We start from the raw sequence: 25446 nt of genomic DNA on the forward strand, positions 1-25446 counted from the left end.
AAATGCACAGTTCACTGTACTCCTGGAAAAGCAACTCTCCCGGTGCTCAGTGCTTTACTGCACCCCTGGTAAAAAAAAGACCATTTTGGCACTTACCGGATCAACATTAAAACAGGCTTTAACGACTGAGTCGGGCTCGTCCGGGATTTGAACCCGGGACCTCTCGCACCCGAAGCGAGAATCATACCCCTAGACCAACGAGCCATTCAAACAAATGAGCTATATTGACAATGCCACGTCTGGCAAGTGACCAGCGCTGTAAATGACATTGACACTGAAAAACCACAAGTAGGAAGATTTCAGTCCTACTTAATGATGCCTTGCAACCGAGCCAAAGCAAGCAGGATAGACAGCTACTCCTCCAAAAAAGTGTTTTCAAAGCTGCAGACAGGTTCGTCCAGGATTTGAACCAAGGAACTGTTGCACCTGAAGCAAGAATCACAACCCTAGACCAACAAGCCACACAAAGGAGGTATGGTCACTGAAATAGCTCAGATGGAACCGTCGTTCAGTGCAAACTCTCAAACCCATCAAGCTAAGCAGCCAACCAAGTTCAAATTGCAGATGAGGAACTGAGAAAAAGGGTCCGACTTAGAAGTCAAAAGAAAGCCGGATCAATGGATGCAACTTTAAAAATCTAGGCTTAATGCGGGCTCGTCCGGGATTTGAACCCGGGACCTCTCGCACCCTAAGCGAGAATCATACCCCTAGACCAACGAGCCTCTCGATGGTGTCCAGTCTTGAAGAAGACACATACGGCTGCAAAACCCCCCCCACATCCTTTCTGCTGGGTCTCCAGCAGATTGGACAGCCCTTCCAATCGAATGTTGACCAAAACTTGTCAGGACGTGAGGCTCGATTCAACCCCAGCCAGAAAACAGGCCTCAAAGACCAAGGCGGGCTCGTCCGGGATTTGAACCCGGGACCTCTCGCACCCTAAGCGAGAATCATACCCCTAGACCAACGAGCCAACTAAATGCACAGTTCACTGTACTCCTGGAAAAGCAACTCTCCCGGTGCTCAGTGCTTTACTGCACCCCTGGTAAAAAAAAGACCATTTTGGCACTTACCGGATCAACATTAAAACAGGCTTTAACGACTGAGTCGGGCTCGTCCGGGATTTGAACCCGGGACCTCTCGCACCCGAAGCGAGAATCATACCCCTAGACCAACGAGCCATTCAAACAAACTCTTCACTGTGCTCCCGGTAAAGAAAGCAGGATGCACAGATACACCTTAAAAGAGCACTTTTGAAGTTGCAGACGGGCTCGTTCGAGATTTGAAGTCGGGACCTCTCGCAACCTAAGTGAGAATCATAGCCCTTGACCAACGAGACTCCTAGGGGTGCAAAAACAAACCAAAAAAAACCTCCTATCTGCCACAGCTCCACCAGCTTGGGCTTCCCTTCCAGTCGAGTGTTGACCAAAGCTTATCAGGGTAAGGGACTTGAGGCTCGATTCCAACCCAGACGGTTGCACTGCAGCGCCGCCCAACTATGGCAATGGTCGGATCGACTTATACAACTCCAGAAATCCGGGACCTCTCGTACCCGCTGTGCGCTGGTTTTCATTCATACTTCTGCATCATTGTCCACGTCGACGTGCAGTACACATGCGAACCGCTAGTCTGCAGTGTCCACGGGCATGATGCTTGTGTAAACCGAAGTACCACGGCAGAGGCCGAAGAAGAAGCCGTAGCTACGGTTCGAACCAGAAGTATAAATCAGACTTTACACTCTCCCAAATGAGCTATATTGACAATGCCACGTCTGGCAAGTGACCAGCGCTGTAAATGACATTGACACTGAAAAACCACAAGTAGGAAGATTTCAGTCCTACTTAATGATGCCTTGCAACCGAGCCAAAGCAAGCAGGATAGACAGCTACTCCTCCAAAAAAGTGTTTTCAAAGCTGCAGACAGGTTCGTCCAGGATTTGAACCAAGGAACTGTTGCACCTGAAGCAAGAATCACAACCCTAGACCAACAAGCCACACAAAGGAGGTATGGTCACTGAAATAGCTCAGATGGAACCGTCGTTCAGTGCAAACTCTCAAACCCATCAAGCTAAGCAGCCAACCAAGTTCAAATTGCAGATGAGGAACTGAGAAAAAGGGTCCGACTTAGAAGTCAAAAGAAAGCCGGATCAATGGATGCAACTTTAAAAATCTAGGCTTAATGCGGGCTCGTCCGGGATTTGAACCCGGGACCTCTCGCACCCTAAGCGAGAATCATACCCCTAGACCAACGAGCCTCTCGATGGTGTCCAGTCTTGAAGAAGACACATACGGCTGCAAAACCCCCCCCACATCCTTTCTGCTGGGTCTCCAGCAGATTGGACAGCCCTTCCAATCGAATGTTGACCAAAACTTGTCAGGACGTGAGGCTCGATTCAACCCCAGCCAGAAAACAGGCCTCAAAGACCAAGGCGGGCTCGTCCGGGATTTGAACCCGGGACCTCTCGCACCCTAAGCGAGAATCATACCCCTAGACCAACGAGCCAACTAAATGCACAGTTCACTGTACTCCTGGAAAAGCAACTCTCCCGGTGCTCAGTGCTTTACTGCACCCCTGGTAAAAAAAAGACCATTTTGGCACTTACCGGATCAACATTAAAACAGGCTTTAACGACTGAGTCGGGCTCGTCCGGGATTTGAACCCGGGACCTCTCGCACCCGAAGCGAGAATCATACCCCTAGACCAACGAGCCATTCAAACAAACTCTTCACTGTGCTCCCGGTAAAGAAAGCAGGATGCACAGATACACCTTAAAAGAGCACTTTTGAAGTTGCAGACGGGCTCGTTCGAGATTTGAAGTCGGGACCTCTCGCAACCTAAGTGAGAATCATAGCCCTTGACCAACGAGACTCCTAGGGGTGCAAAAACAAACCAAAAAAAACCTCCTATCTGCCACAGCTCCACCAGCTTGGGCTTCCCTTCCAGTCGAGTGTTGACCAAAGCTTATCAGGGTAAGGGACTTGAGGCTCGATTCCAACCCAGACGGTTGCACTGCAGCGCCGCCCAACTATGGCAATGGTCGGATCGACTTATACAACTCCAGAAATCCGGGACCTCTCGTACCCGCTGTGCGCTGGTTTTCATTCATACTTCTGCATCATTGTCCACGTCGACGTGCAGTACACATGCGAACCGCTAGTCTGCAGTGTCCACGGGCATGATGCTTGTGTAAACCGAAGTACCACGGCAGAGGCCGAAGAAGAAGCCGTAGCTACGGTTCGAACCAGAAGTATAAATCAGACTTTACACTCTCCCAAATGAGCTATATTGACAATGCCACGTCTGGCAAGTGACCAGCGCTGTAAATGACATTGACACTGAAAAACCACAAGTAGGAAGATTTCAGTCCTACTTAATGATGCCTTGCAACCGAGCCAAAGCAAGCAGGATAGACAGCTACTCCTCCAAAAAAGTGTTTTCAAAGCTGCAGACAGGCTCGTCCAGGATTTGAACCAAGGAACTGTTGCACCTGAAGCAAGAATCACAACCCTAGACCAACAAGCCACACAAAGGAGGTATGGTCACTGAAATAGCTCAGATGGAACCGTCGTTCAGTGCAAACTCTCAAACCCATCAAGCTAAGCAGCCAACCAAGTTCAAATTGCAGATGAGGAACTGAGAAAAAGGGTCCGACTTAGATGTCAAAAGAAAGCCGGATCAATGGATGCAACTTTAAAAATCTAGGCTTAATGCGGGCTCGTCCGGGATTTGAACCCGGGACCTCTCGCACCCTAAGCGAGAATCATACCCCTAGACCAACGAGCCTCTCGATGGTGTCCACTCTTGAAGAAGACACATACGAAGACACAGCAGATTGGACAGCCCTTCCAATCGAATGTTGACCAAAACTTGTCAGGACGTGAGGCTCGATTCAACCCCAGCCAGAAAACAGGCCTCAAAGACCAAGGCGGGCTCGTCCGGGATTTGAACCCGGGACCTCTCGCACCCTAAGCGAGAATCATACCCCTAGACCAACGAGCCAACTAAATGCACAGTTCACTGTACTCCTGGAAAAGCAACTCTCCCGGTGCTCAGTGCTTTACTGCACCCCTGGTAAAAAAAAGACCATTTTGGCACTTACCGGATCAACATTAAAAAAGGCTTTAACGACTGAGTCGGGCTCGTCCGGGATTTGAACCCGGGACCTCTCGCACCCGAAGCGAGAATCATACCCCTAGACCAACGAGCCATTCAAACAAATGAGCTATATTGACAATGCCACGTCTGGCAAGTGACCAGCGCTGTAAATGACATTGACACTGAAAAACCACAAGTAGGAAGATTTCAGTCCTACTTAATGATGCCTTGCAACCGAGCCAAAGCAAGCAGGATAGACAGCTACTCCTCCAAAAAAGTGTTTTCAAAGCTGCAGACAGGTTCGTCCAGGATTTGAACCAAGGAACTGTTGCACCTGAAGCAAGAATCACAACCCTAGACCAACAAGCCACACAAAGGAGGTATGGTCACTGAAATAGCTCAGATGGAACCGTCGTTCAGTGCAAACTCTCAAACCCATCAAGCTAAGCAGCCAACCAAGTTCAAATTGCAGATGAGGAACTGAGAAAAAGGGTCCGACTTAGAAGTCAAAAGAAAGCCGGATCAATGGATGCAACTTTAAAAATCTAGGCTTAATGCGGGCTCGTCCGGGATTTGAACCCGGGACCTCTCGCACCCTAAGCGAGAATCATACCCCTAGACCAACGAGCCTCTCGATGGTGTCCAGTCTTGAAGAAGACACATACGGCTGCAAAACCCCCCCCACATCCTTTCTGCTGGGTCTCCAGCAGATTGGACAGCCCTTCCAATCGAATGTTGACCAAAACTTGTCAGGACGTGAGGCTCGATTCAACCCCAGCCAGAAAACAGGCCTCAAAGACCAAGGCGGGCTCGTCCGGGATTTGAACCCGGGACCTCTCGCACCCTAAGCGAGAATCATACCCCTAGACCAACGAGCCAACTAAATGCACAGTTCACTGTACTCCTGGAAAAGCAACTCTCCCGGTGCTCAGTGCTTTACTGCACCCCTGGTAAAAAAAAGACCATTTTGGCACTTACCGGATCAACATTAAAACAGGCTTTAACGACTGAGTCGGGCTCGTCCGGGATTTGAACCCGGGACCTCTCGCACCCGAAGCGAGAATCATACCCCTAGACCAACGAGCCATTCAAACAAACTCTTCACTGTGCTCCCGGTAAAGAAAGCAGGATGCACAGATACACCTTAAAAGAGCACTTTTGAAGTTGCAGACGGGCTCGTTCGAGATTTGAAGCCGGGACCTCTCGCAACCTAAGTGAGAATCATAGCCCTTGACCAACGAGACTCCTAGGGGTGCAAAAACAAACCAAAAAAAACCTCCTATCTGCCACAGCTCCACCAGCTTGGGCTTCCCTTCCAGTCGAGTGTTGACCAAAGCTTATCAGGGTAAGGGACTTGAGGCTCGATTCCAACCCAGACGGTTGCACTGCAGCGCCGCCCAACTATGGCAATGGTCGGATCGACTTATACAACTCCAGAAATCCGGGACCTCTCGTACCCGCTGTGCGCTGGTTTTCATTTATACTTCTGCATCATTGTCCACGTCGACGTGCAGTACACATGCGAACCGCTAGTCTGCAGTGTCCACGGGCATGATGCTTGTGTAAACCGAAGTACCACGGCAGAGGCCGAAGAAGAAGCCGTAGCTACGGTTCGAACCAGAAGTATAAATCAGACTTTACACTCTCCCAAATGAGCTATATTGACAATGCCACGTCTGGCAAGTGACCAGCGCTGTAAATGACATTGACACTGAAAAACCACAAGTAGGAAGATTTCAGTCCTACTTAATGATGCCTTGCAACCGAGCCAAAGCAAGCAGGATAGACAGCTACTCCTCCAAAAAAGTGTTTTCAAAGCTGCAGACAGGCTCGTCCAGGATTTGAACCAAGGAACTGTTGCACCTGAAGCAAGAATCACAACCCTAGACCAACAAGCCACACAAAGGAGGTATGGTCACTGAAATAGCTCAGATGGAACCGTCGTTCAGTGCAAACTCTCAAACCCATCAAGCTAAGCAGCCAACCAAGTTCAAATTGCAGATGAGGAACTGAGAAAAAGGGTCCGACTTAGATGTCAAAAGAAAGCCGGATCAATGGATGCAACTTTAAAAATCTAGGCTTAATGCGGGCTCGTCCGGGATTTGAACCCGGGACCTCTCGCACCCTAAGCGAGAATCATACCCCTAGACCAACGAGCCTCTCGATGGTGTCCAGTCTTGAAGAAGACACATACGGCTGCAAACCCCCCCCCCACATCCTTTCTGCTGGGTCTCCAGCAGATTGGACAGCCCTTCCAATCGAATGTTGACCAAAACTTGTCAGGAGGTGAGGCTCGATTCAACCCCAGCCAGAAAACAGGCCTCAAAGACCAAGGCGGGCTCGTCCGGGATTTGAACCCGGGACCTCTCGCACCCTAAGCGAGAATCATACCCCTAGACCAACGAGCCTCTCGATGGTGTCCACTCTTGAAGAAGACACATACGGCTGCAAAACCCCCCCACATGCTTTCTGCTGGGTCTCCAGCAGATTGGACAGCCCTTCCAATCGAATGTTGACCAAAACTTGTCAGGACGTGAGGCTCGATTCAACCCCAGCCAGAAAACAGGCCTCAAAGACCAAGGCGGGCTCGTCCGGGATTTGAACCCGGGACCTCTCGCACCCTAAGCGAGAATCATACCCCTAGACCAACGAGCCAACTAAATGCACAGTTCACTGTACTCCTGGAAAAGCAACTCTCCCGGTGCTCAGTGCTTTACTGCACCCCTGGTAAAAAAAAAAGACCATTTTGGCACTTACCGGATCAACATTAAAACAGGCTTTAACGACTGAGTCGGGCTCGTCCGGGATTTGAACCCGGGACCTCTCGCACCCGAAGCGAGAATCATACCCCTAGACCAACGAGCCAACTAAATGCACAGTTCACTGTACTCCTGGAAAAGCAACTCTCCCGGTGCTCAGTGCTTTACTGCACCCCTGGTAAAAAAAAGACCATTTTGGCACTTACCGGATCAACATTAAAACAGGCTTTAACGACTGAGTCGGGCTCGTCCGGGATTTGAACCCGGGACCTCTCGCACCCGAAGCGAGAATCATACCCCTAGACCAACGAGCCATTCAAACAAGCTCTTCACTGTGCTCCCGGTAAAGAAAGCAGGATGCACAGATACACCTTAAAAGAGCACTTTTGAAGTTGCAGACGGGCTCGTTCGAGATTTGAAGCCGGGACCTCTCGCAACCTAAGTGAGAATCATAGCCCTTGACCAACGAGACTCCTAGGGGTGCAAAAACAAACCAAAAAAAACCTCCTATCTGCCACAGCTCCACCAGCTTGGGCTTCCCTTCCAGTCGAGTGTTGACCAAAGCTTATCAGGGTAAGGGACTTGAGGCTCGATTCCAACCCAGACGGTTGCACTGCAGCGCCGCCCAACTATGGCAATGGTCGGATCGACTTATACAACTCCAGAAATCCGGGACCTCTCGTACCCGCTGTGCGCCAGTTTTCATTTATACTTCTGCATCATTGTCCACGTCGACGTGCAGTACACATGCGAACCGCTAGTCTGCAGTGTCCACGGGCATGATGCTTGTGTAAACCGAAGTACCACGGCAGAGGCCGAAGAAGACAGCCCTTCCAATCGAATGTTGACCAAAACTTGTCAGGACGTGAGGCTCGATTCAACCCCAGCCAGAAAACAGGCCTCAAAGACCAAGGCGGGCTCGTCCGGGATTTGAACCCGGGACCTCTCGCACCCTAAGCGAGAATCATACCCCTAGACCAACGAGCCAACTAAATGCACAGTTCACTGTACTCCTGGAAAAGCAATGGATGCAACTTTAAAACTTTAAAAATCTAGGCTTAATGCGGGCTCGTCCGGGATTTGAACCCGGGACCTCTCGCACCCTAAGCGAGAATCATACCCCTAGACCAACGAGCCTCTCGATGGTGTCCACTCTTGAAGAAGACACATACGGCTGCAAAACCCCCCCACATGCTTCCTGCTGGGTCTCCAGCAGATTGGACAGCCCTTCCAATCGAATGTTGACCAAAACTTGTCAGGACGTGAGGCTCGATTCAACCCCAGCCAGAAAACAGGCCTCAAAGACCAAGGCGGGCTCGTCCGGGATTTGAACCCGGGACCTCTCGCACCCTAAGCGAGAATCATACCCCTAGACCAACGAGCCAACTAAATGCACAGTTCACTGTACTCCTGGAAAAGCAACTCTCCCGGTGCTCAGTGCTTTACTGCACCCCTGGTAAAAAAAAGACCATTTTGGCACTTACCGGATCAACATTAAAACAGGCTTTAACGACTGAGTCGGGCTCGTCCGGGATTTGAACCCGGGACCTCTCGCACCCGAAGCGAGAATCATACCCCTAGACCAACGAGCCATTCAAACAAATGAGCTATATTGACAATGCCACGTCTGGCAAGTGACCAGCGCTGTAAATGACATTGACACTGAAAAACCACAAGTAGGAAGATTTCAGTCCTACTTAATGATGCCTTGCAACCGAGCCAAAGCAAGCAGGATAGACAGCTACTCCTCCAAAAAAGTGTTTTCAAAGCTGCAGACAGGTTCGTCCAGGATTTGAACCAAGGAACTGTTGCACCTGAAGCAAGAATCACAACCCTAGACCAACAAGCCACACAAAGGAGGTATGGTCACTGAAATAGCTCAGATGGAACCGTCGTTCAGTGCAAACTCTCAAACCCATCAAGCTAAGCAGCCAACCAAGTTCAAATTGCAGATGAGGAACTGAGAAAAAGGGTCCGACTTAGAAGTCAAAAGAAAGCCGGATCAATGGATGCAACTTTAAAAATCTAGGCTTAATGCGGGCTCGTCCGGGATTTGAACCCGGGACCTCTCGCACCCTAAGCGAGAATCATACCCCTAGACCAACGAGCCTCTCGATGGTGTCCAGTCTTGAAGAAGACACATACGGCTGCAAAACCCCCCCCACATCCTTTCTGCTGGGTCTCCAGCAGATTGGACAGCCCTTCCAATCGAATGTTGACCAAAACTTGTCAGGACGTGAGGCTCGATTCAACCCCAGCCAGAAAACAGGCCTCAAAGACCAAGGCAGGCTCGTCCGGGATTTGAACCCGGGACCTCTCGCACCCTAAGCGAGAATCATACCCCTAGACCAACGAGCCAACTAAATGCACAGTTCACTGTACTCCTGGAAAAGCAACTCTCCCGGTGCTCAGTGCTTTACTGCACCCCTGGTAAAAAAAAGACCATTTTGGCACTTACCGGATCAACATTAAAACAGGCTTTAACGACTGAGTCGGGCTCGTCCGGGATTTGAACCCGGGACCTCTCGCACCCGAAGCGAGAATCATACCCCTAGACCAACGAGCCATTCAAACAAACTCTTCACTGTGCTCCCGGTAAAGAAAGCAGGATGCACAGATACACCTTAAAAGAGCACTTTTGAAGTTGCAGACGGGCTCGTTCGAGATTTGAAGTCGGGACCTCTCGCAACCTAAGTGAGAATCATAGCCCTTGACCAACGAGACTCCTAGGGGTGCAAAAACAAACCAAAAAAAACCTCCTATCTGCCACAGCTCCACCAGCTTGGGCTTCCCTTCCAGTCGAGTGTTGACCAAAGCTTATCAGGGTAAGGGACTTGAGGCTCGATTCCAACCCAGACGGTTGCACTGCAGCGCCGCCCAACTATGGCAATGGTCGGATCGACTTATACAACTCCAGAAATCCGGGACCTCTCGTACCCGCTGTGCGCCGGTTTTCATTCATACTTCTGCATCATTGTCCACGTCGACGTGCAGTACACATGCGAACCGCTAGTCTGCAGTGTCCACGGGCATGATGCTTGTGTAAACCGAAGTACCACGGCAGAGGCCGAAGAAGAAGCCGTAGCTACGGTTCGAACCAGAAGTATAAATCAGACTTTACACTCTCCCAAATGAGCTATATTGACAATGCCACGTCTGGCAAGTGACCAGCGCTGTAAATGACATTGACACTGAAAAACCACAAGTAGGAAGATTTCAGTCCTACTTAATGATGCCTTGCAACCGAGCCAAAGCAAGCAGGATAGACAGCTACTCCTCCAAAAAAGTGTTTTCAAAGCTGCAGACAGGCTCGTCCAGGATTTGAACCAAGGAACTGTTGCACCTGAAGCAAGAATCACAACCCTAGACCAACAAGCCACACAAAGGAGGTATGGTCACTGAAATAGCTCAGATGGAACCGTCGTTCAGTGCAAACTCTCAAACCCATCAAGCTAAGCAGCCAACCAAGTTCAAATTGCAGATGAGGAACTGAGAAAAAGGGTCCGACTTAGATGTCAAAAGAAAGCCGGATCAATGGATGCAACTTTAAAAATCTAGGCTTAATGCGGGCTCGTCCGGGATTTGAACCCGGGACCTCTCGCACCCTAAGCGAGAATCATACCCCTAGACCAACGAGCCTCTCGATGGTGTCCACTCTTGAAGAAGACACATACGGCTGCAAACCCCCCCCCCCACATCCTTTCTGCTGGGTCTCCAGCAGATTGGACAGCCCTTCCAATCGAATGTTGACCAAAACTTGTCAGGAGGTGAGGCTCGATTCAACCCCAGCCAGAAAACAGGCCTCAAAGACCAAGGCGGGCTCGTCCGGGATTTGAACCCGGGACCTCTCGCACCCTAAGCGAGAATCATACCCCTAGACCAACGAGCCTCTCGATGGTGCCCAGTCTTGAAGAAGACACATACGGCTGCAAAACCCCCCCACATCCTTTCTGCTGGGTCTCCAGCAGATTGGACAGCCCTTCCAATCGAATGTTGACCAAACCTTGTCAGGACGTGAGGCTCGATTCAACCCCAGCCAGAAAACAGGCCTCAAAGACCAAGGCGGGCTCGTCCGGGATTTGAACCCGGGACCTCTCGCACCCTAAGCGAGAATCATACCCCTAGACCAACGAGCCAACTAAATGCACAGTTCACTGTACTCCTGGAAAAGCAACTCTCCCGGTGCTCAGTGCTTTACTGCACCCCTGGTAAAAAAAAAAAGACCATTTTGGCACTTACCGGATCAACATTAAAACAGGCTTTAACGACTGAGTCGGGCTCGTCTGGGATTTGAACCCGGGACCTCTCGCACCCGAAGCGAGAATCATACCCCTAGACCAACGAGCCATTCAAACAAACTCTTCACTGTGCTCCTGGTAAAGAAAGCAGGATGCACAGATACACCTTAAAAGAGCACCTTTGAAGTTGCAGACGGGCTCGTTCGAGATTTGAAGCCGGGACCTCTCGCAACCTAAGTGAGAATCATAGCCCTTGACCAACGAGACTCCTAGGGGTGCAAAAACAAACCAAAAAAAACCTCCTATCTGCCACAGCTCCACCAGCTTGGGCTTCCCTTCCAGTCGAGTGTTGACCAAAGCTTATCAGGGTAAGGGACTTGAGGCTCGATTCCAACCCAGACGGTTGCACTGCAGCGCCGCCCAACTATGGCAATGGTCGGATCGACTTATACAACTCCAGAAATCCGGGACCTCTCGTACCCGCTGTGCGCCGGTTTTCATTTATACTTCTGCATCATTGTCCACGTCGACGTGCAGTACACATGCGAACCGCTAGTCTGCAGTGTCCACGGGCATGATGCTTGTGTAAACCGAAGTACCACGGCAGAGGCCGAAGAAGAAGCCGTAGCTACGGTTCGAACCAGAAGTATAAATCAGACTTTACACTCTCCCAAATGAGCTATATTGACAATGCCACGTCTGGCAAGTGACCAGCGCTGTAAATGACATTGACACTGAAAAACCACAAGTAGGAAGATTTCAGTCCTACTTAATGATGCCTTGCAACCGAGCCAAAGCAAGCAGGATAGACAGCTACTCCTCCAAAAAAGTGTTTTCAAAGCTGCAGACAGGCTCGTCCAGGATTTGAACCAAGGAACTGTTGCACCTGAAGCAAGAATCACAACCCTAGACCAACAAGCCACACAAAGGAGGTATGGTCACTGAAATAGCTCAGATGGAACCGTCGTTCAGTGCAAACTCTCAAACCCATCAAGCTAAGCAGCCAACCAAGTTCAAATTGCAGATGAGGAACTGAGAAAAAGGGTCCGACTTAGATGTCAAAAGAAAGCCGGATCAATGGATGCAACTTTAAAAATCTAGGCTTAATGCGGGCTCGTCCGGGATTTGAACCCGGGACCTCTCGCACCCTAAGCGAGAATCATACCCCTAGACCAACGAGCCTCTCGATGGTGTCCAGTCTTGAAGAAGACACATACGGCTGCAAACCCCCCCCCCCACATCCTTTCTGCTGGGTCTCCAGCAGATTGGACAGCCCTTCCAATCGAATGTTGACCAAAACTTGTCAGGAGGTGAGGCTCGATTCAACCCCAGCCAGAAAACAGGCCTCAAAGACCAAGGTGGGCTCGTCCGGGATTTGAACCCGGGACCTCTCGCACCCTAAGCGAGAATCATACCCCTAGACCAACGAGCCAACTAAATGCACAGTTCACTGTACTCCTGGAAAAGCAATGGATGCAACTTTAAAACTTTAAAAATCTAGGCTTAATGCGGGCTCGTCCGGGATTTGAACCCGGGACCTCTCGCACCCTAAGCGAGAATCATACCCCTAGACCAACGAGCCAACTAAATGCACAGTTCACTGTACTCCTGGAAAAGCAACTCTCCCGGTGCTCAGTGCTTTACTGCACCCCTGGTAAAAAAAAGACCATTTTGGCACTTACCGGATCAACATTAAAAAAGGCTTTAACGACTGAGTCGGGCTCGTCCGGGATTTGAACCCGGGACCTCTCGCACCCGAAGCGAGAATCATACCCCTAGACCAACGAGCCATTCAAACAAATGAGCTATATTGACAATGCCACGTCTGGCAAGTGACCAGCGCTGTAAATGACATTGACACTGAAAAACCACAAGTAGGAAGATTTCAGTCCTACTTAATGATGCCTTGCAACCGAGCCAAAGCAAGCAGGATAGACAGCTACTCCTCCAAAAAAGTGTTTTCAAAGCTGCAGACAGGCTCGTCCAGGATTTGAACCAAGGAACTGCTGCACCTGAAGCAAGAATCACAACCCTAGACCAACAAGCCACACAAAGGAGGTATGGTCACTGAAATAGCTCAGATGGAACCGTCGTTCAGTGCAAACTCTCAAACCCATCAAGCTAAGCAGCCAACCAAGTTCAAATTGCAGATGAGGAACTGAGAAAAAGGGTCCGACTTAGAAGTCAAAAGAAAGCCGGATCAATGGATGCAACTTTAAAACTTTAAAAATCTAGGCTTAATGCGGGCTCGTCCGGGATTTGAACCCGGGACCTCTCGCACCCTAAGCGAGAATCATACCCCTAGACCAACGAGCCTCTCGATGGTGCCCAGTCTTGAAGAAGACACATACGGCTGCAAAACCCCCCCACATCCTTTCTGCTGGGTCTCCAGCAGATTGGACAGCCCTTCCAATCGAATGTTGACCAAAACTTGTCAGGACGTGAGGCTCGATTCAACCCCAGCCAGAAAACAGGCCTCAAAGACCAAGGCGGGCTCGTCCGGGATTTGAACCCGGGACCTCTCGCACCCTAAGCGAGAATCATACCCCTAGACCAACGAGCCAACTAAATGCACAGTTCACTGTACTCCTGGAAAAGCAACTCTCCCGGTGCTCAGTGCTTTACTGCACCCCTGGTAAAAAAAAAGACCATTTTGGCACTTACCGGATCAACATTAAAACAGGCTTTAACGACTGAGTCGGGCTCGTCCGGGATTTGAACCCGGGACCTCTCGCACCCGAAGCGAGAATCATACCCCTAGACCAACGAGCCAACTAAATGCACAGTTCACTGTACTCCTGGAAAAGCAACTCTCCCGGTGCTCAGTGCTTTACTGGACCCCTGGTAAAAAAAAGACCATTTTGGCACTTACCGGATCAACATTAAAACAGGCTTTAACGACTGAGTCGGGCTCGTCCGGGATTTGAACCCGGGACCTCTCGCAACCTAAGTGAGAATCATAGCCCTTGACCAACGAGACTCCTAGGGGTGCAAAAACAAACCAAAAAAAACCTCCTATCTGCCACAGCTCCACCAGCTTGGGCTTCCCTTCCAGTCGAGTGTTGACCAAAGCTTATCAGGGTAAGGGACTTGAGGCTCGATTCCAACCCAGACGGTTGCACTGCAGCGCCGCCCAACTATGGCAATGGTCGGATCGACTTATACAACTCCAGAAATCCGGGACCTCTCGTACCCGCTGTGCGCCAGTTTTCATTTATACTTCTGCATCATTGTCCACGTCGACGTGCAGTACACATGCGAACCGCTAGTCTGCAGTGTCCACGGGCATGATGCTTGTGTAAACCGAAGTACCACGGCAGAGGCCGAAGAAGACAGCCCTTCCAATCGAATGTTGACCAAAACTTGTCAGGACGTGAGGCTCGATTCAACCCCAGCCAGAAAACAGGCCTCAAAGACCAAGGCGGGCTCGTCCGGGATTTGAACCCGTGACCTCTCGCACCCTAAGCGAGAATCATACCCCTAGACCAACGAGCCAACTAAATGCACAGTTCACTGTACTCCTGGAAAAGCAATGGATGCAACTTTAAAACTTTAAAAATCTAGGCTTAATGCGGGCTCGTCCGGGATTTGAACCCGGGACCTCTCGCACCCTAAGCGAGAATCATACCCCTAGACCAACGAGCCTCTCGATGGTGTCCACTCTTGAAGAAGACACATACGGCTGCAAAACCCCCCCACATGCTTTCTGCTGGGTCTCCAGCAGATTGGACAGCCCTTCCAATCGAATGTTGACCAAAACTTGTCAGGACGTGAGGCTCGATTCAACCCCAGCCAGAAAAGAGGCCTCAAAGACCAAGGCGGGCTCGTCCGGGATTTGAACCCGGGACCTCTCGCACCCTAAGCGAGAATCATACCCCTAGACCAACTAGCCAACTAAATGCACAGTTCACTGTACTCCTGGAAAAGCAACTCTCCCGGTGCTCAGTGCTTTACTGCACCCCTGGTAAAAAAAAGACCATTTTGGCACTTACCGGATCAAAATTAAAACAGGCTTTAACGACTGAGTCGGGCTCGTCCGGGATTTGAACCCGGGACCTCTCGCACCCGAAGCGAGAATCATACCCCTAGACCAACGAGCCATTCAAACAAACTCTTCACTGTGCTCCCGGTAAAGAAAGCAGGATGCACAGATACACCTTAAAAGAGCACCTTTGAAGTTGCAGACGGGCTCGTTCGAGATTTGAAGCCGGGACCTCTCGCAACCTAAGTGAGAATCATAGCCCTTGACCAACGAGACTCCTAGGGGTGCAAAAACAAACCAAAAAAAACCTCCTATCTGCCACAGCTCCACCAGCTTGGGCTTCCCTTCCAGTCGAGTGTTGACCAAAGCTTATCAGGGTAAGGGACTTGAGGCTCGATTCCAACCCAGACGGTTGCACTGCAGCGCCGCCCAACTATGGCAATGGTCGGATCGACTTATACAACTCCAGAAATCCGGGACCTCTCGTACCCGCTGTGCGCCGGTTTTCATTTATACTTCTGCATCATTGTCCACGTCGACGTGCAGTACACATGCGAACCGCTAGTCTGCAGTGTCCACGGGCATGATGCTTGTGTAAACCGAAGTACCACGGCAGAGGCCGAAGAAGAAGCCGTAGCTACGGTTCGAACCAGAAGTATAAATCAGACTTTACACTCTCCCAAATGAGCTATATTGACAATGCCACGTCTGGCAAGTGACCAGCGCTGTAAATGACATTGACACTGAAAAACCACAAGTAGGAAGATTTCAGTCCTACTTAATGATGCCTTGCAACCGAGCCAAAGCAAGCAGGATAGACAGCTACTCCTCCAAAAAAGTGTTTTCAAAGCTGCAGACAGGCTCGTCCAGGATTTGAACCAAGGAACTGTTGCACCTGAAGCAAGAATCACAACCCTAGACCAACAAGCCACACAAAGGAGGTATGGTCACTGAAATAGCTCAGATGGAACCGTCGTTCAGTGCAAACTCTCAAACCCATCAAGCTAAGCAGCCAACCAAGTTCAAATTGCAGATGAGGAACTGAGAAAAAGGGTCCGACTTAGATGTCAAAAGAAAGCCGGATCAATGGATGCAACTTTAAAAATCTAGGCTTAATGCGGGCTCGTCCGGGATTTGAACCCGGGACCTCTCGCACCCTAAGCGAGAATCATACCCCTAGACCAACGAGCCTCTCGATGGTGTCCAGTCTTGAAGAAGACACATACGGCTGCAAACCCCCCCCCCACATCCTTTCTGCTGGGTCTCCAGCAGATTGGACAGCCCTTCCAATCGAATGTTGACCAAAACTTGTCAGGAGGTGAGGCTCGATTCAACCCCAGCCAGAAAACAGGCCTCAAAGACCAAGGCGGGCTCGTCCGGGATTTGAACCCGGGACCTCTCGCACCCTAAGCGAGAATCATACCCCTAGACCAACGAGCCTCTCGATGGTGCCCAGTCTTGAAGAAGACACATACGGCTGCAAAACCCCCCCACATCCTTTCTGCTGGGTCTCCAGCAGATTGGACAGCCCTTCCAATCGAATGTTGACCAAACCTTGTCAGGACGTGAGGCTCGATTCAACCCCAGCCAGAAAACAGGCCTCAAAGACCAAGGCGGGCTCGTCCGGGATTTGAACCCGGGACCTCTCGCACCCTAAGCGAGAATCATACCCCTAGACCAACGAGCCAACTAAATGCACAGTTCACTGTACTCCTGGAAAAGCAACTCTCCCGGTGCTCAGTGCTTTACTGCACCCCTGGTAAAAAAAAAAAGACCATTTTGGCACTTACCGGATCAACATTAAAACAGGCTTTAACGACTGAGTCGGGCTCGTCTGGGATTTGAACCCGGGACCTCTCGCACCCGAAGCGAGAATCATACCCCTAGACCAACGAGCCAACTAAATGCACAGTTCACTGTACTCCTGGAAAAGCAACTCTCCCGGTGCTCAGTGCTTTACTGCACCCCTGGTAAAAAAAAGACCATTTTGGCACTTACCGGATCAACATTAAAACAGGCTTTAACGACTGAGTCGGGCTCGTCCGGGATTTGAACCCGAGACCTCTCGCACCCTAAGCGAGAATCATACCCCTAGACCAACGAGCCTCTCGATGGTGTCCACTCTTGAAGAAGACACATACGGCTGCAAACCCCCCCCACATGCTTTCTGCTGGGTCTCCAGCAGATTGGACAGCCCTTCCAATCGAATGTTGACCAAAACTTGTCAGGACGTGAGGCTCGATTCAACCCCAGCCAGAAAACAGGCCTCAAAGACCAAGGCGGGCTCGTCCGGGATTTGAACCCGGGACCTCTCGCACCCTAAGCGAGAATCATACCCCTAGACCAACTAGCCAACTAAATGCACAGTTCACTGTACTCCTGGAAAAGCAACTCTCCCGGTGCTCAGTGCTTTACTGCACCCCTGGTAAAAAAAAGACCATTTTGGCACTTACCGGATCAAAATTAAAACAGGCTTTAACGACTGAGTCGGGCTCGTCCGGGATTTGAACCCGGGACCTCTCGCACCCGAAGCGAGAATCATACCCCTAGACCAACGAGCCATTCAAACAAACTCTTCACTGTGCTCCTGGTAAAGAAAGCAGGATGCACAGATACACCTTAAAAGAGCACCTTTGAAGTTGCAGACGGGCTCGTTCGAGATTTGAAGCCGGGACCTCTCGCAACCTAAGTGAGAATCATAGCCCTTGACCAACGAGACTCCTAGGGGTGCAAAAACAAACCAAAAAAAACCTCCTATCTGCCACAGCTCCACCAGCTTGGGCTTCCCTTCCAGTCGAGTGTTGACCAAAGCTTATCAGGGTAAGGGACTTGAGGCTCGATTCCAACCCAGACGGTTGCACTGCAGCGCCGCCCAACTATGGCAATGGTCGGATCGACTTATACAACTCCAGAAATCCGGGACCTCTCGTACCCGCTGTGCGCCGGTTTTCATTTATACTTCTGCATCATTGTCCACGTCGACGTGCAGTACACATGCGAACCGCTAGTCTGCAGTGTCCACGGGCATGATGCTTGTGTAAACCGAAGTACCACGGCAGAGGCCGAAGAAGAAGCCGTAGCTACGGTTCGAACCAGAAGTATAAATCAGACTTTACACTCTCCCAAATGAGCTATATTGACAATGCCACGTCTGGCAAGTGACCAGCGCTGTAAATGACATTGACACTGAAAAACCACAAGTAGGAAGATTTCAGTCCTACTTAATGATGCCTTGCAACCGAGCCAAAGCAAGCAGGATAGACAGCTACTCCTCCAAAAAAGTGTTTTCAAAGCTGCAGACAGGCTCGTCCAGGATTTGAACCAAGGAACTGTTGCACCTGAAGCAAGAATCACAACCCTAGACCAACAAGCCACACAAAGGAGGTATGGTCACTGAAATAGCTCAGATGGAACCGTCGTTCAGTGCAAACTCTCAAACCCATCAAGCTAAGCAGCCAACCAAGTTCAAATTGCAGATGAGGAACTGAGAAAAAGGGTCCGACTTAGATGTCAAAAGAAAGCCGGATCAATGGATGCAACTTTAAAAATCTAGGCTTAATGCGGGCTCGTCCGGGATTTGAACCCGGGACCTCTCGCACCCTAAGCGAGAATCATACCCCTAGACCAACGAGCCTCTCGATGGTGTCCAGTCTTGAAGAAGACACATACGGCTGCAAACCCCCCCCCCACATCCTTTCTGCTGGGTCTCCAGCAGATTGGACAGCCCTTCCAATCGAATGTTGACCAAAACTTGTCAGGAGGTGAGGCTCGATTCAACCCCAGCCAGAAAACAGGCCTCAAAGACCAAGGTGGGCTCGTCCGGGATTTGAACCCGGGACCTCTCGCACCCTAAGCGAGAATCATACCCCTAGACCAACGAGCCAACTAAATGCACAGTTCACTGTACTCCTGGAAAAGCAATGGATGCAACTTTAAAACTTTAAAAATCTAGGCTTAATGCGGGCTCGTCCGGGATTTGAACCCGGGACCTCTCGCACCCTAAGCGAGAATCATACCCCTAGACCAACGAGCCAACTAAATGCACAGTTCACTGTACTCCTGGAAAAGCAACTCTCCCGGTGCTCAGTGCTTTACTGCACCCCTGGTAAAAAAAAGACCATTTTGGCACTTACCGGATCAACATTAAAAAAGGCTTTAACGACTGAGTCGGGCTCGTCCGGGATTTGAACCCGGGACCTCTCGCACCCGAAGCGAGAATCATACCCCTAGACCAACGAGCCATTCAAACAAATGAGCTATATTGACAATGCCACGTCTGGCAAGTGACCAGCGCTGTAAATGACATTGACACTGAAAAACCACAAGTAGGAAGATTTCAGTCCTACTTAATGATGCCTTGCAACCGAGCCAAAGCAAGCAGGATAGACAGCTACTCCTCCAAAAAAGTGTTTTCAAAGCTGCAGACAGGCTCGTCCAGGATTTGAACCAAGGAACTGCTGCACCTGAAGCAAGAATCACAACCCTAGACCAACAAGCCACACAAAGGAGGTATGGTCACTGAAATAGCTCAGATGGAACCGTCGTTCAGTGCAAACTCTCAAACCCATCAAGCTAAGCAGCCAACCAAGTTCAAATTGCAGATGAGGAACTGAGAAAAAGGGTCCGACTTAGAAGTCAAAAGAAAGCCGGATCAATGGATGCAACTTTAAAACTTTAAAAATCTAGGCTTAATGCGGGCTCGTCCGGGATTTGAACCCGGGACCTCTCGCACCCTAAGCGAGAATCATACCCCTAGACCAACGAGCCTCTCGATGGTGCCCAGTCTTGAAGAAGACACATACGGCTGCAAAACCCCCCCACATCCTTTCTGCTGGGTCTCCAGCAGATTGGACAGCCCTTCCAATCGAATGTTGACCAAAACTTGTCAGGACGTGAGGCTCGATTCAACCCCAGCCAGAAAACAGGCCTCAAAGACCAAGGCGGGCTCGTCCGGGATTTGAACCCGGGACCTCTCGCACCCTAAGCGAGAATCATACCCCTAGACCAACGAGCCAACTAAATGCACAGTTCACTGTACTCCTGGAAAAGCAACTCTCCCGGTGCTCAGTGCTTTACTGCACCCCTGGTAAAAAAAAAGACCATTTTGGCACTTACCGGATCAACATTAAAACAGGCTTTAACGACTGAGTCGGGCTCGTCCGGGATTTGAACCCGGGACCTCTCGCACCCGAAGCGAGAATCATACCCCTAGACCAACGAGCCAACTAAATGCACAGTTCACTGTACTCCTGGAAAAGCAACTCTCCCGGTGCTCAGTGCTTTACTGGACCCCTGGTAAAAAAAAGACCATTTTGGCACTTACCGGATCAACATTAAAACAGGCTTTAACGACTGAGTCGGGCTCGTCCGGGATTTGAACCCGGGACCTCTCGCAACCTAAGTGAGAATCATAGCCCTTGACCAACGAGACTCCTAGGGGTGCAAAAACAAACCAAAAAAAACCTCCTATCTGCCACAGCTCCACCAGCTTGGGCTTCCCTTCCAGTCGAGTGTTGACCAAAGCTTATCAGGGTAAGGGACTTGAGGCTCGATTCCAACCCAGACGGTTGCACTGCAGCGCCGCCCAACTATGGCAATGGTCGGATCGACTTATACAACTCCAGAAATCCGGGACCTCTCGTACCCGCTGTGCGCCAGTTTTCATTTATACTTCTGCATCATTGTCCACGTCGACGTGCAGTACACATGCGAACCGCTAGTCTGCAGTGTCCACGGGCATGATGCTTGTGTAAACCGAAGTACCACGGCAGAGGCCGAAGAAGACAGCCCTTCCAATCGAATGTTGACCAAAACTTGTCAGGACGTGAGGCTCGATTCAACCCCAGCCAGAAAACAGGCCTCAAAGACCAAGGCGGGCTCGTCCGGGATTTGAACCCGGGACCTCTCGCACCCTAAGCGAGAATCATACCCCTAGACCAACGAGCCAACTAAATGCACAGTTCACTGTACTCCTGGAAAAGCAATGGATGCAACTTTAAAACTTTAAAAATCTAGGCTTAATGCGGGCTCGTCCGGGATTTGAACCCGGGACCTCTCGCACCCTAAGCGAGAATCATACCCCTAGACCAACGAGCCTCTCGATGGTGTCCACTCTTGAAGAAGACACATACGGCTGCAAAACCCCCCCACATGCTTTCTGCTGGGTCTCCAGCAGATTGGACAGCCCTTCCAATCGAATGTTGACCAAAACTTGTCAGGACGTGAGGCTCGATTCAACCCCAGCCAGAAAAGAGGCCTCAAAGACCAAGGCGGGCTCGTCCGGGATTTGAACCCGGGACCTCTCGCACCCTAAGCGAGAATCATACCCCTAGACCAACTAGCCAACTAAATGCACAGTTCACTGTACTCCTGGAAAAGCAACTCTCCCGGTGCTCAGTGCTTTACTGCACCCCTGGTAAAAAAAAGACCATTTTGGCACTTACCGGATCAAAATTAAAACAGGCTTTAACGACTGAGTCGGGCTCGTCCGGGATTTGAACCCGGGACCTCTCGCACCCGAAGCGAGAATCATACCCCTAGACCAACGAGCCATTCAAACAAACTCTTCACTGTGCTCCCGGTAAAGAAAGCAGGATGCACAGATACACCTTAAAAGAGCACCTTTGAAGTTGCAGACGGGCTCGTTCGAGATTTGAAGCCGGGACCTCTCGCAACCTAAGTGAGAATCATAGCCCTTGACCAACGAGACTCCTAGGGGTGCAAAAACAAACCAAAAAAAACCTCCTATCTGCCACAGCTCCACCAGCTTGGGCTTCCCTTCCAGTCGAGTGTTGACCAAAGCTTATCAGGGTAAGGGACTTGAGGCTCGATTCCAACCCAGACGGTTGCACTGCAGCGCCGCCCAACTATGGCAATGGTCGGATCGACTTATACAACTCCAGAAATCCGGGACCTCTCGTACCCGCTGTGCGCCGGTTTTCATTTATACTTCTGCATCATTGTCCACGTCGACGTGCAGTACACATGCGAACCGCTAGTCTGCAGTGTCCACGGGCATGATGCTTGTGTAAACCGAAGTACCACGGCAGAGGCCGAAGAAGAAGCCGTAGCTACGGTTCGAACCAGAAGTATAAATCAGACTTTACACTCTCCCAAATGAGCTATATTGACAATGCCACGTCTGGCAAGTGACCAGCGCTGTAAATGACATTGACACTGAAAAACCACAAGTAGGAAGATTTCAGTCCTACTTAATGATGCCTTGCAACCGAGCCAAAGCAAGCAGGATAGACAGCTACTCCTCCAAAAAAGTGTTTTCAAAGCTGCAGACAGGCTCGTCCAGGATTTGAACCAAGGAACTGTTGCACCTGAAGCAAGAATCACAACCCTAGACCAACAAGCCACACAAAGGAGGTATGGTCACTGAAATAGCTCAGATGGAACCGTCGTTCAGTGCAAACTCTCAAACCCATCAAGCTAAGCAGCCAACCAAGTTCAAATTGCAGATGAGGAACTGAGAAAAAGGGTCCGAATTAGATGTCAAAAGAAAGCCGGATCAATGGATGCAACTTTAAAAATCTAGGCTTAATGCGGGCTCGTCCGGGATTTGAACCCGGGACCTCTCGCACCCTAAGCGAGAATCATACCCCTAGACCAACGAGCCTCTCGATGGTGTCCAGTCTTGAAGAAGACACATACGGCTGCAAACCCCCCCCCCCACATCCTTTCTGCTGGGTCTCCAGCAGATTGGACAGCCCTTCCAATCGAATGTTGACCAAAACTTGTCAGGAGGTGAGGCTCGATTCAACCCCAGCCAGAAAACAGGCCTCAAAGACCAAGGCGGGCTCGTCCGGGATTTGAACCCGGGACCTCTCGCACCCTAAGCGAGAATCATACCCCTAGACCAACGAGCCTCTCGATGGTGCCCAGTCTTGAAGAAGACACATACGGCTGCAAAACCCCCCCACATCCTTTCTGCTGGGTCTCCAGCAGATTGGACAGCCCTTCCAATCGAATGTTGACCAAACCTTGTCAGGACGTGAGGCTCGATTCAACCCCAGCCAGAAAACAGGCCTCAAAGACCAAGGCGGGCTCGTCCGGGATTTGAACCCGGGACCTCTCGCACCCTAAGCGAGAATCATACCCCTAGACCAACGAGCCAACTAAATGCACAGTTCACTGTACTCCTGGAAAAGCAACTCTCCCGGTGCTCAGTGCTTTACTGCACCCCTGGTAAAAAAAAAAAGACCATTTTGGCACTTACCGGATCAACATTAAAACAGGCTTTAACGACTGAGTCGGGCTCGTCTGGGATTTGAACCCGGGACCTCTCGCACCCGAAGCGAGAATCATACCCCTAGACCAACGAGCCAACTAAATGCACAGTTCACTGTGCTCCTGGTAAAGAAAGCAGGATGCACAGATACACCTTAAAAGAGCACCTTTGAAGTTGCAGACGGGCTCGTTCGAGATTTGAAGCCGGGACCTCTCGCAACCTAAGTGAGAATCATAGCCCTTGACCAACGAGACTCCTAGGGGTGCAAAAACAAACCAAAAAAAACCTCCTATCTGCCACAGCTCCACCAGCTTGGGCTTCCCTTCCAGTCGAGTGTTGACCAAAGCTTATCAGGGTAAGGGACTTGAGGCTCGATTCCAACCCAGACGGTTGCACTGCAGCGCCGCCCAACTATGGCAATGGTCGGATCGACTTATACAACTCCAGAAATCCGGGACCTCTCGTACCCGCTGTGCGCCGGTTTTCATTTATACTTCTGCATCATTGTCCACGTCGACGTGCAGTACACATGCGAACCGCTAGTCTGCAGTGTCCACGGGCATGATGCTTGTGTAAACCGAAGTACCACGGCAGAGGCCGAAGAAGAAGCCGTAGCTACGGTTCGAACCAGAAGTATAAATCAGACTTTACACTCTCCCAAATGAGCTATATTGACAATGCCACGTCTGGCAAGTGACCAGCGCTGTAAATGACATTGACACTGAAAAACCACAAGTAGGAAGATTTCAGTCCTACTTAATGATGCCTTGCAACCGAGCCAAAGCAAGCAGGATAGACAGCTACTCCTCCAAAAAAGTGTTTTCAAAGCTGCAGACAGGCTCGTCCAGGATTTGAACCAAGGAACTGTTGCACCTGAAGCAAGAATCACAACCCTAGACCAACAAGCCACACAAAGGAGGTATGGTCACTGAAATAGCTCAGATGGAACCGTCGTTCAGTGCAAACTCTCAAACCCATCAAGCTAAGCAGCCAACCAAGTTCAAATTGCAGATGAGGAACTGAGAAAAAGGGTCCGACTTAGATGTCAAAAGAAAGCCGGATCAATGGATGCAACTTTAAAAATCTAGGCTTAATGCGGGCTCGTCCGGGATTTGAACCCGGGACCTCTCGCACCCTAAGCGAGAATCATACCCCTAGACCAACGAGCCTCTCGATGGTGTCCAGTCTTGAAGAAGACACATACGGCTGCAAACCCCCCCCCCCACATCCTTTCTGCTGGGTCTCCAGCAGATTGGACAGCCCTTCCAATCGAATGTTGACCAAAACTTGTCAGGAGGTGAGGCTCGATTCAACCCCAGCCAGAAAACAGGCCTCAAAGACCAAGGTGGGCTCGTCCGGGATTTGAACCCGGGACCTCTCGCACCCTAAGCGAGAATCATACCCCTAGACCAACGAGCCAACTAAATGCACAGTTCACTGTACTCCTGGAAAAGCAATGGATGCAACTTTAAAACTTTAAAAATCTAGGCTTAATGCGGGCTCGTCCGGGATTTGAACCCGGGACCTCTCGCACCCTAAGCGAGAATCATACCCCTAGACCAACGAGCCAACTAAATGCACAGTTCACTGTACTCCTGGAAAAGCAACTCTCCCGGTGCTCAGTGCTTTACTGCACCCCTGGTAAAAAAAAGACCATTTTGGCACTTACCGGATCAACATTAAAAAAGGCTTTAACGACTGAGTCGGGCTCGTCCGGGATTTGAACCCGGGACCTCTCGCACCCGAAGCGAGAATCATACCCCTAGACCAACGAGCCATTCAAACAAATGAGCTATATTGACAATGCCACGTCTGGCAAGTGACCAGCGCTGTAAATGACATTGACACTGAAAAACCACAAGTAGGAAGATTTCAGTCCTACTTAATGATGCCTTGCAACCGAGCCAAAGCAAGCAGGATAGACAGCTACTCCTCCAAAAAAGTGTTTTCAAAGCTGCAGACAGGCTCGTCCAGGATTTGAACCAAGGAACTGCTGCACCTGAAGCAAGAATCACAACCCTAGACCAACAAGCCACACAAAGGAGGTATGGTCACTGAAATAGCTCAGATGGAACCGTCGTTCAGTGCAAACTCTCAAACCCATCAAGCTAAGCAGCCAACCAAGTTCAAATTGCAGAT

The 25446-nt window shown here is 50.3% G+C and overlaps 66 non-coding genes across 66 annotated transcripts; all 66 read right to left on the reverse strand.

Moving 5' to 3' along the window:
• Positions 1 to 132: 132 nt before the first annotated feature.
• Positions 133 to 204, reverse strand: trnap-cgg (transfer RNA proline (anticodon CGG)). The gene has a single exon. It is a non-coding gene; the product is annotated as a tRNA-Pro (tRNA).
• Positions 205 to 650: 446 nt separating this feature from the next.
• On the reverse strand, positions 651 to 722 carry trnap-agg (transfer RNA proline (anticodon AGG)). The gene has a single exon. It is a non-coding gene; the product is annotated as a tRNA-Pro (tRNA).
• A 176-nt stretch (positions 723 to 898) lies between these two features.
• On the reverse strand, positions 899 to 970 carry trnap-agg (transfer RNA proline (anticodon AGG)). The gene has a single exon. It is a non-coding gene; the product is annotated as a tRNA-Pro (tRNA).
• Positions 971 to 1106: 136 nt separating this feature from the next.
• On the reverse strand, positions 1107 to 1178 carry trnap-cgg (transfer RNA proline (anticodon CGG)). Its single transcript has one exon. It is a non-coding gene; the product is annotated as a tRNA-Pro (tRNA).
• Positions 1179 to 2179: 1001 nt separating this feature from the next.
• On the reverse strand, positions 2180 to 2251 carry trnap-agg (transfer RNA proline (anticodon AGG)). The gene has a single exon. It is a non-coding gene; the product is annotated as a tRNA-Pro (tRNA).
• A 176-nt stretch (positions 2252 to 2427) lies between these two features.
• trnap-agg (transfer RNA proline (anticodon AGG)) lies at positions 2428 to 2499 on the reverse strand. The gene has a single exon. It is a non-coding gene; the product is annotated as a tRNA-Pro (tRNA).
• A 136-nt stretch (positions 2500 to 2635) lies between these two features.
• Positions 2636 to 2707, reverse strand: trnap-cgg (transfer RNA proline (anticodon CGG)). Its single transcript has one exon. It is a non-coding gene; the product is annotated as a tRNA-Pro (tRNA).
• Positions 2708 to 3708: 1001 nt separating this feature from the next.
• On the reverse strand, positions 3709 to 3780 carry trnap-agg (transfer RNA proline (anticodon AGG)). The gene has a single exon. It is a non-coding gene; the product is annotated as a tRNA-Pro (tRNA).
• A 144-nt stretch (positions 3781 to 3924) lies between these two features.
• On the reverse strand, positions 3925 to 3996 carry trnap-agg (transfer RNA proline (anticodon AGG)). Its single transcript has one exon. It is a non-coding gene; the product is annotated as a tRNA-Pro (tRNA).
• Positions 3997 to 4132: 136 nt separating this feature from the next.
• On the reverse strand, positions 4133 to 4204 carry trnap-cgg (transfer RNA proline (anticodon CGG)). Its single transcript has one exon. It is a non-coding gene; the product is annotated as a tRNA-Pro (tRNA).
• Positions 4205 to 4650: 446 nt separating this feature from the next.
• On the reverse strand, positions 4651 to 4722 carry trnap-agg (transfer RNA proline (anticodon AGG)). The gene has a single exon. It is a non-coding gene; the product is annotated as a tRNA-Pro (tRNA).
• Positions 4723 to 4898: 176 nt separating this feature from the next.
• On the reverse strand, positions 4899 to 4970 carry trnap-agg (transfer RNA proline (anticodon AGG)). Its single transcript has one exon. It is a non-coding gene; the product is annotated as a tRNA-Pro (tRNA).
• Positions 4971 to 5106: 136 nt separating this feature from the next.
• Positions 5107 to 5178, reverse strand: trnap-cgg (transfer RNA proline (anticodon CGG)). Its single transcript has one exon. It is a non-coding gene; the product is annotated as a tRNA-Pro (tRNA).
• Positions 5179 to 6179: 1001 nt separating this feature from the next.
• trnap-agg (transfer RNA proline (anticodon AGG)) lies at positions 6180 to 6251 on the reverse strand. The gene has a single exon. It is a non-coding gene; the product is annotated as a tRNA-Pro (tRNA).
• A 177-nt stretch (positions 6252 to 6428) lies between these two features.
• On the reverse strand, positions 6429 to 6500 carry trnap-agg (transfer RNA proline (anticodon AGG)). The gene has a single exon. It is a non-coding gene; the product is annotated as a tRNA-Pro (tRNA).
• Positions 6501 to 6675: 175 nt separating this feature from the next.
• Positions 6676 to 6747, reverse strand: trnap-agg (transfer RNA proline (anticodon AGG)). The gene has a single exon. It is a non-coding gene; the product is annotated as a tRNA-Pro (tRNA).
• Positions 6748 to 6885: 138 nt separating this feature from the next.
• On the reverse strand, positions 6886 to 6957 carry trnap-cgg (transfer RNA proline (anticodon CGG)). Its single transcript has one exon. It is a non-coding gene; the product is annotated as a tRNA-Pro (tRNA).
• Positions 6958 to 7093: 136 nt separating this feature from the next.
• On the reverse strand, positions 7094 to 7165 carry trnap-cgg (transfer RNA proline (anticodon CGG)). The gene has a single exon. It is a non-coding gene; the product is annotated as a tRNA-Pro (tRNA).
• A 601-nt stretch (positions 7166 to 7766) lies between these two features.
• trnap-agg (transfer RNA proline (anticodon AGG)) lies at positions 7767 to 7838 on the reverse strand. Its single transcript has one exon. It is a non-coding gene; the product is annotated as a tRNA-Pro (tRNA).
• A 78-nt stretch (positions 7839 to 7916) lies between these two features.
• On the reverse strand, positions 7917 to 7988 carry trnap-agg (transfer RNA proline (anticodon AGG)). The gene has a single exon. It is a non-coding gene; the product is annotated as a tRNA-Pro (tRNA).
• A 175-nt stretch (positions 7989 to 8163) lies between these two features.
• On the reverse strand, positions 8164 to 8235 carry trnap-agg (transfer RNA proline (anticodon AGG)). The gene has a single exon. It is a non-coding gene; the product is annotated as a tRNA-Pro (tRNA).
• Positions 8236 to 8371: 136 nt separating this feature from the next.
• trnap-cgg (transfer RNA proline (anticodon CGG)) lies at positions 8372 to 8443 on the reverse strand. Its single transcript has one exon. It is a non-coding gene; the product is annotated as a tRNA-Pro (tRNA).
• Positions 8444 to 8889: 446 nt separating this feature from the next.
• Positions 8890 to 8961, reverse strand: trnap-agg (transfer RNA proline (anticodon AGG)). The gene has a single exon. It is a non-coding gene; the product is annotated as a tRNA-Pro (tRNA).
• Positions 8962 to 9137: 176 nt separating this feature from the next.
• trnap-agg (transfer RNA proline (anticodon AGG)) lies at positions 9138 to 9209 on the reverse strand. Its single transcript has one exon. It is a non-coding gene; the product is annotated as a tRNA-Pro (tRNA).
• A 136-nt stretch (positions 9210 to 9345) lies between these two features.
• On the reverse strand, positions 9346 to 9417 carry trnap-cgg (transfer RNA proline (anticodon CGG)). The gene has a single exon. It is a non-coding gene; the product is annotated as a tRNA-Pro (tRNA).
• A 1001-nt stretch (positions 9418 to 10418) lies between these two features.
• trnap-agg (transfer RNA proline (anticodon AGG)) lies at positions 10419 to 10490 on the reverse strand. Its single transcript has one exon. It is a non-coding gene; the product is annotated as a tRNA-Pro (tRNA).
• A 178-nt stretch (positions 10491 to 10668) lies between these two features.
• trnap-agg (transfer RNA proline (anticodon AGG)) lies at positions 10669 to 10740 on the reverse strand. The gene has a single exon. It is a non-coding gene; the product is annotated as a tRNA-Pro (tRNA).
• Positions 10741 to 10915: 175 nt separating this feature from the next.
• trnap-agg (transfer RNA proline (anticodon AGG)) lies at positions 10916 to 10987 on the reverse strand. The gene has a single exon. It is a non-coding gene; the product is annotated as a tRNA-Pro (tRNA).
• A 139-nt stretch (positions 10988 to 11126) lies between these two features.
• Positions 11127 to 11198, reverse strand: trnap-cgg (transfer RNA proline (anticodon CGG)). Its single transcript has one exon. It is a non-coding gene; the product is annotated as a tRNA-Pro (tRNA).
• A 1001-nt stretch (positions 11199 to 12199) lies between these two features.
• Positions 12200 to 12271, reverse strand: trnap-agg (transfer RNA proline (anticodon AGG)). Its single transcript has one exon. It is a non-coding gene; the product is annotated as a tRNA-Pro (tRNA).
• A 178-nt stretch (positions 12272 to 12449) lies between these two features.
• On the reverse strand, positions 12450 to 12521 carry trnap-agg (transfer RNA proline (anticodon AGG)). Its single transcript has one exon. It is a non-coding gene; the product is annotated as a tRNA-Pro (tRNA).
• A 78-nt stretch (positions 12522 to 12599) lies between these two features.
• On the reverse strand, positions 12600 to 12671 carry trnap-agg (transfer RNA proline (anticodon AGG)). Its single transcript has one exon. It is a non-coding gene; the product is annotated as a tRNA-Pro (tRNA).
• A 136-nt stretch (positions 12672 to 12807) lies between these two features.
• Positions 12808 to 12879, reverse strand: trnap-cgg (transfer RNA proline (anticodon CGG)). Its single transcript has one exon. It is a non-coding gene; the product is annotated as a tRNA-Pro (tRNA).
• A 454-nt stretch (positions 12880 to 13333) lies between these two features.
• Positions 13334 to 13405, reverse strand: trnap-agg (transfer RNA proline (anticodon AGG)). The gene has a single exon. It is a non-coding gene; the product is annotated as a tRNA-Pro (tRNA).
• Positions 13406 to 13580: 175 nt separating this feature from the next.
• Positions 13581 to 13652, reverse strand: trnap-agg (transfer RNA proline (anticodon AGG)). The gene has a single exon. It is a non-coding gene; the product is annotated as a tRNA-Pro (tRNA).
• A 137-nt stretch (positions 13653 to 13789) lies between these two features.
• trnap-cgg (transfer RNA proline (anticodon CGG)) lies at positions 13790 to 13861 on the reverse strand. Its single transcript has one exon. It is a non-coding gene; the product is annotated as a tRNA-Pro (tRNA).
• A 651-nt stretch (positions 13862 to 14512) lies between these two features.
• Positions 14513 to 14584, reverse strand: trnap-agg (transfer RNA proline (anticodon AGG)). Its single transcript has one exon. It is a non-coding gene; the product is annotated as a tRNA-Pro (tRNA).
• A 78-nt stretch (positions 14585 to 14662) lies between these two features.
• Positions 14663 to 14734, reverse strand: trnap-agg (transfer RNA proline (anticodon AGG)). The gene has a single exon. It is a non-coding gene; the product is annotated as a tRNA-Pro (tRNA).
• A 175-nt stretch (positions 14735 to 14909) lies between these two features.
• On the reverse strand, positions 14910 to 14981 carry trnap-agg (transfer RNA proline (anticodon AGG)). The gene has a single exon. It is a non-coding gene; the product is annotated as a tRNA-Pro (tRNA).
• A 136-nt stretch (positions 14982 to 15117) lies between these two features.
• On the reverse strand, positions 15118 to 15189 carry trnap-cgg (transfer RNA proline (anticodon CGG)). Its single transcript has one exon. It is a non-coding gene; the product is annotated as a tRNA-Pro (tRNA).
• Positions 15190 to 16190: 1001 nt separating this feature from the next.
• trnap-agg (transfer RNA proline (anticodon AGG)) lies at positions 16191 to 16262 on the reverse strand. The gene has a single exon. It is a non-coding gene; the product is annotated as a tRNA-Pro (tRNA).
• Positions 16263 to 16439: 177 nt separating this feature from the next.
• On the reverse strand, positions 16440 to 16511 carry trnap-agg (transfer RNA proline (anticodon AGG)). Its single transcript has one exon. It is a non-coding gene; the product is annotated as a tRNA-Pro (tRNA).
• A 175-nt stretch (positions 16512 to 16686) lies between these two features.
• On the reverse strand, positions 16687 to 16758 carry trnap-agg (transfer RNA proline (anticodon AGG)). The gene has a single exon. It is a non-coding gene; the product is annotated as a tRNA-Pro (tRNA).
• A 139-nt stretch (positions 16759 to 16897) lies between these two features.
• On the reverse strand, positions 16898 to 16969 carry trnap-cgg (transfer RNA proline (anticodon CGG)). The gene has a single exon. It is a non-coding gene; the product is annotated as a tRNA-Pro (tRNA).
• Positions 16970 to 17105: 136 nt separating this feature from the next.
• trnap-agg (transfer RNA proline (anticodon AGG)) lies at positions 17106 to 17177 on the reverse strand. The gene has a single exon. It is a non-coding gene; the product is annotated as a tRNA-Pro (tRNA).
• Positions 17178 to 17352: 175 nt separating this feature from the next.
• trnap-agg (transfer RNA proline (anticodon AGG)) lies at positions 17353 to 17424 on the reverse strand. Its single transcript has one exon. It is a non-coding gene; the product is annotated as a tRNA-Pro (tRNA).
• Positions 17425 to 17560: 136 nt separating this feature from the next.
• Positions 17561 to 17632, reverse strand: trnap-cgg (transfer RNA proline (anticodon CGG)). The gene has a single exon. It is a non-coding gene; the product is annotated as a tRNA-Pro (tRNA).
• A 1001-nt stretch (positions 17633 to 18633) lies between these two features.
• Positions 18634 to 18705, reverse strand: trnap-agg (transfer RNA proline (anticodon AGG)). The gene has a single exon. It is a non-coding gene; the product is annotated as a tRNA-Pro (tRNA).
• Positions 18706 to 18882: 177 nt separating this feature from the next.
• Positions 18883 to 18954, reverse strand: trnap-agg (transfer RNA proline (anticodon AGG)). The gene has a single exon. It is a non-coding gene; the product is annotated as a tRNA-Pro (tRNA).
• A 78-nt stretch (positions 18955 to 19032) lies between these two features.
• trnap-agg (transfer RNA proline (anticodon AGG)) lies at positions 19033 to 19104 on the reverse strand. The gene has a single exon. It is a non-coding gene; the product is annotated as a tRNA-Pro (tRNA).
• Positions 19105 to 19240: 136 nt separating this feature from the next.
• Positions 19241 to 19312, reverse strand: trnap-cgg (transfer RNA proline (anticodon CGG)). The gene has a single exon. It is a non-coding gene; the product is annotated as a tRNA-Pro (tRNA).
• Positions 19313 to 19766: 454 nt separating this feature from the next.
• trnap-agg (transfer RNA proline (anticodon AGG)) lies at positions 19767 to 19838 on the reverse strand. Its single transcript has one exon. It is a non-coding gene; the product is annotated as a tRNA-Pro (tRNA).
• A 175-nt stretch (positions 19839 to 20013) lies between these two features.
• Positions 20014 to 20085, reverse strand: trnap-agg (transfer RNA proline (anticodon AGG)). Its single transcript has one exon. It is a non-coding gene; the product is annotated as a tRNA-Pro (tRNA).
• A 137-nt stretch (positions 20086 to 20222) lies between these two features.
• Positions 20223 to 20294, reverse strand: trnap-cgg (transfer RNA proline (anticodon CGG)). The gene has a single exon. It is a non-coding gene; the product is annotated as a tRNA-Pro (tRNA).
• A 651-nt stretch (positions 20295 to 20945) lies between these two features.
• On the reverse strand, positions 20946 to 21017 carry trnap-agg (transfer RNA proline (anticodon AGG)). The gene has a single exon. It is a non-coding gene; the product is annotated as a tRNA-Pro (tRNA).
• A 78-nt stretch (positions 21018 to 21095) lies between these two features.
• Positions 21096 to 21167, reverse strand: trnap-agg (transfer RNA proline (anticodon AGG)). Its single transcript has one exon. It is a non-coding gene; the product is annotated as a tRNA-Pro (tRNA).
• Positions 21168 to 21342: 175 nt separating this feature from the next.
• Positions 21343 to 21414, reverse strand: trnap-agg (transfer RNA proline (anticodon AGG)). The gene has a single exon. It is a non-coding gene; the product is annotated as a tRNA-Pro (tRNA).
• Positions 21415 to 21550: 136 nt separating this feature from the next.
• trnap-cgg (transfer RNA proline (anticodon CGG)) lies at positions 21551 to 21622 on the reverse strand. The gene has a single exon. It is a non-coding gene; the product is annotated as a tRNA-Pro (tRNA).
• Positions 21623 to 22623: 1001 nt separating this feature from the next.
• Positions 22624 to 22695, reverse strand: trnap-agg (transfer RNA proline (anticodon AGG)). The gene has a single exon. It is a non-coding gene; the product is annotated as a tRNA-Pro (tRNA).
• Positions 22696 to 22873: 178 nt separating this feature from the next.
• Positions 22874 to 22945, reverse strand: trnap-agg (transfer RNA proline (anticodon AGG)). Its single transcript has one exon. It is a non-coding gene; the product is annotated as a tRNA-Pro (tRNA).
• A 175-nt stretch (positions 22946 to 23120) lies between these two features.
• Positions 23121 to 23192, reverse strand: trnap-agg (transfer RNA proline (anticodon AGG)). The gene has a single exon. It is a non-coding gene; the product is annotated as a tRNA-Pro (tRNA).
• A 139-nt stretch (positions 23193 to 23331) lies between these two features.
• On the reverse strand, positions 23332 to 23403 carry trnap-cgg (transfer RNA proline (anticodon CGG)). Its single transcript has one exon. It is a non-coding gene; the product is annotated as a tRNA-Pro (tRNA).
• A 1001-nt stretch (positions 23404 to 24404) lies between these two features.
• Positions 24405 to 24476, reverse strand: trnap-agg (transfer RNA proline (anticodon AGG)). Its single transcript has one exon. It is a non-coding gene; the product is annotated as a tRNA-Pro (tRNA).
• Positions 24477 to 24654: 178 nt separating this feature from the next.
• trnap-agg (transfer RNA proline (anticodon AGG)) lies at positions 24655 to 24726 on the reverse strand. Its single transcript has one exon. It is a non-coding gene; the product is annotated as a tRNA-Pro (tRNA).
• A 78-nt stretch (positions 24727 to 24804) lies between these two features.
• trnap-agg (transfer RNA proline (anticodon AGG)) lies at positions 24805 to 24876 on the reverse strand. The gene has a single exon. It is a non-coding gene; the product is annotated as a tRNA-Pro (tRNA).
• A 136-nt stretch (positions 24877 to 25012) lies between these two features.
• On the reverse strand, positions 25013 to 25084 carry trnap-cgg (transfer RNA proline (anticodon CGG)). Its single transcript has one exon. It is a non-coding gene; the product is annotated as a tRNA-Pro (tRNA).
• Positions 25085 to 25446: the final 362 nt, after the last annotated feature.

The sequence above is a fragment of the Garra rufa genome, chromosome 8, assembly GCF_049309525.1.
Source record: "Garra rufa chromosome 8, GarRuf1.0, whole genome shotgun sequence".
Classification (NCBI taxonomy): Eukaryota; Metazoa; Chordata; class Actinopteri; order Cypriniformes; family Cyprinidae; genus Garra; species Garra rufa.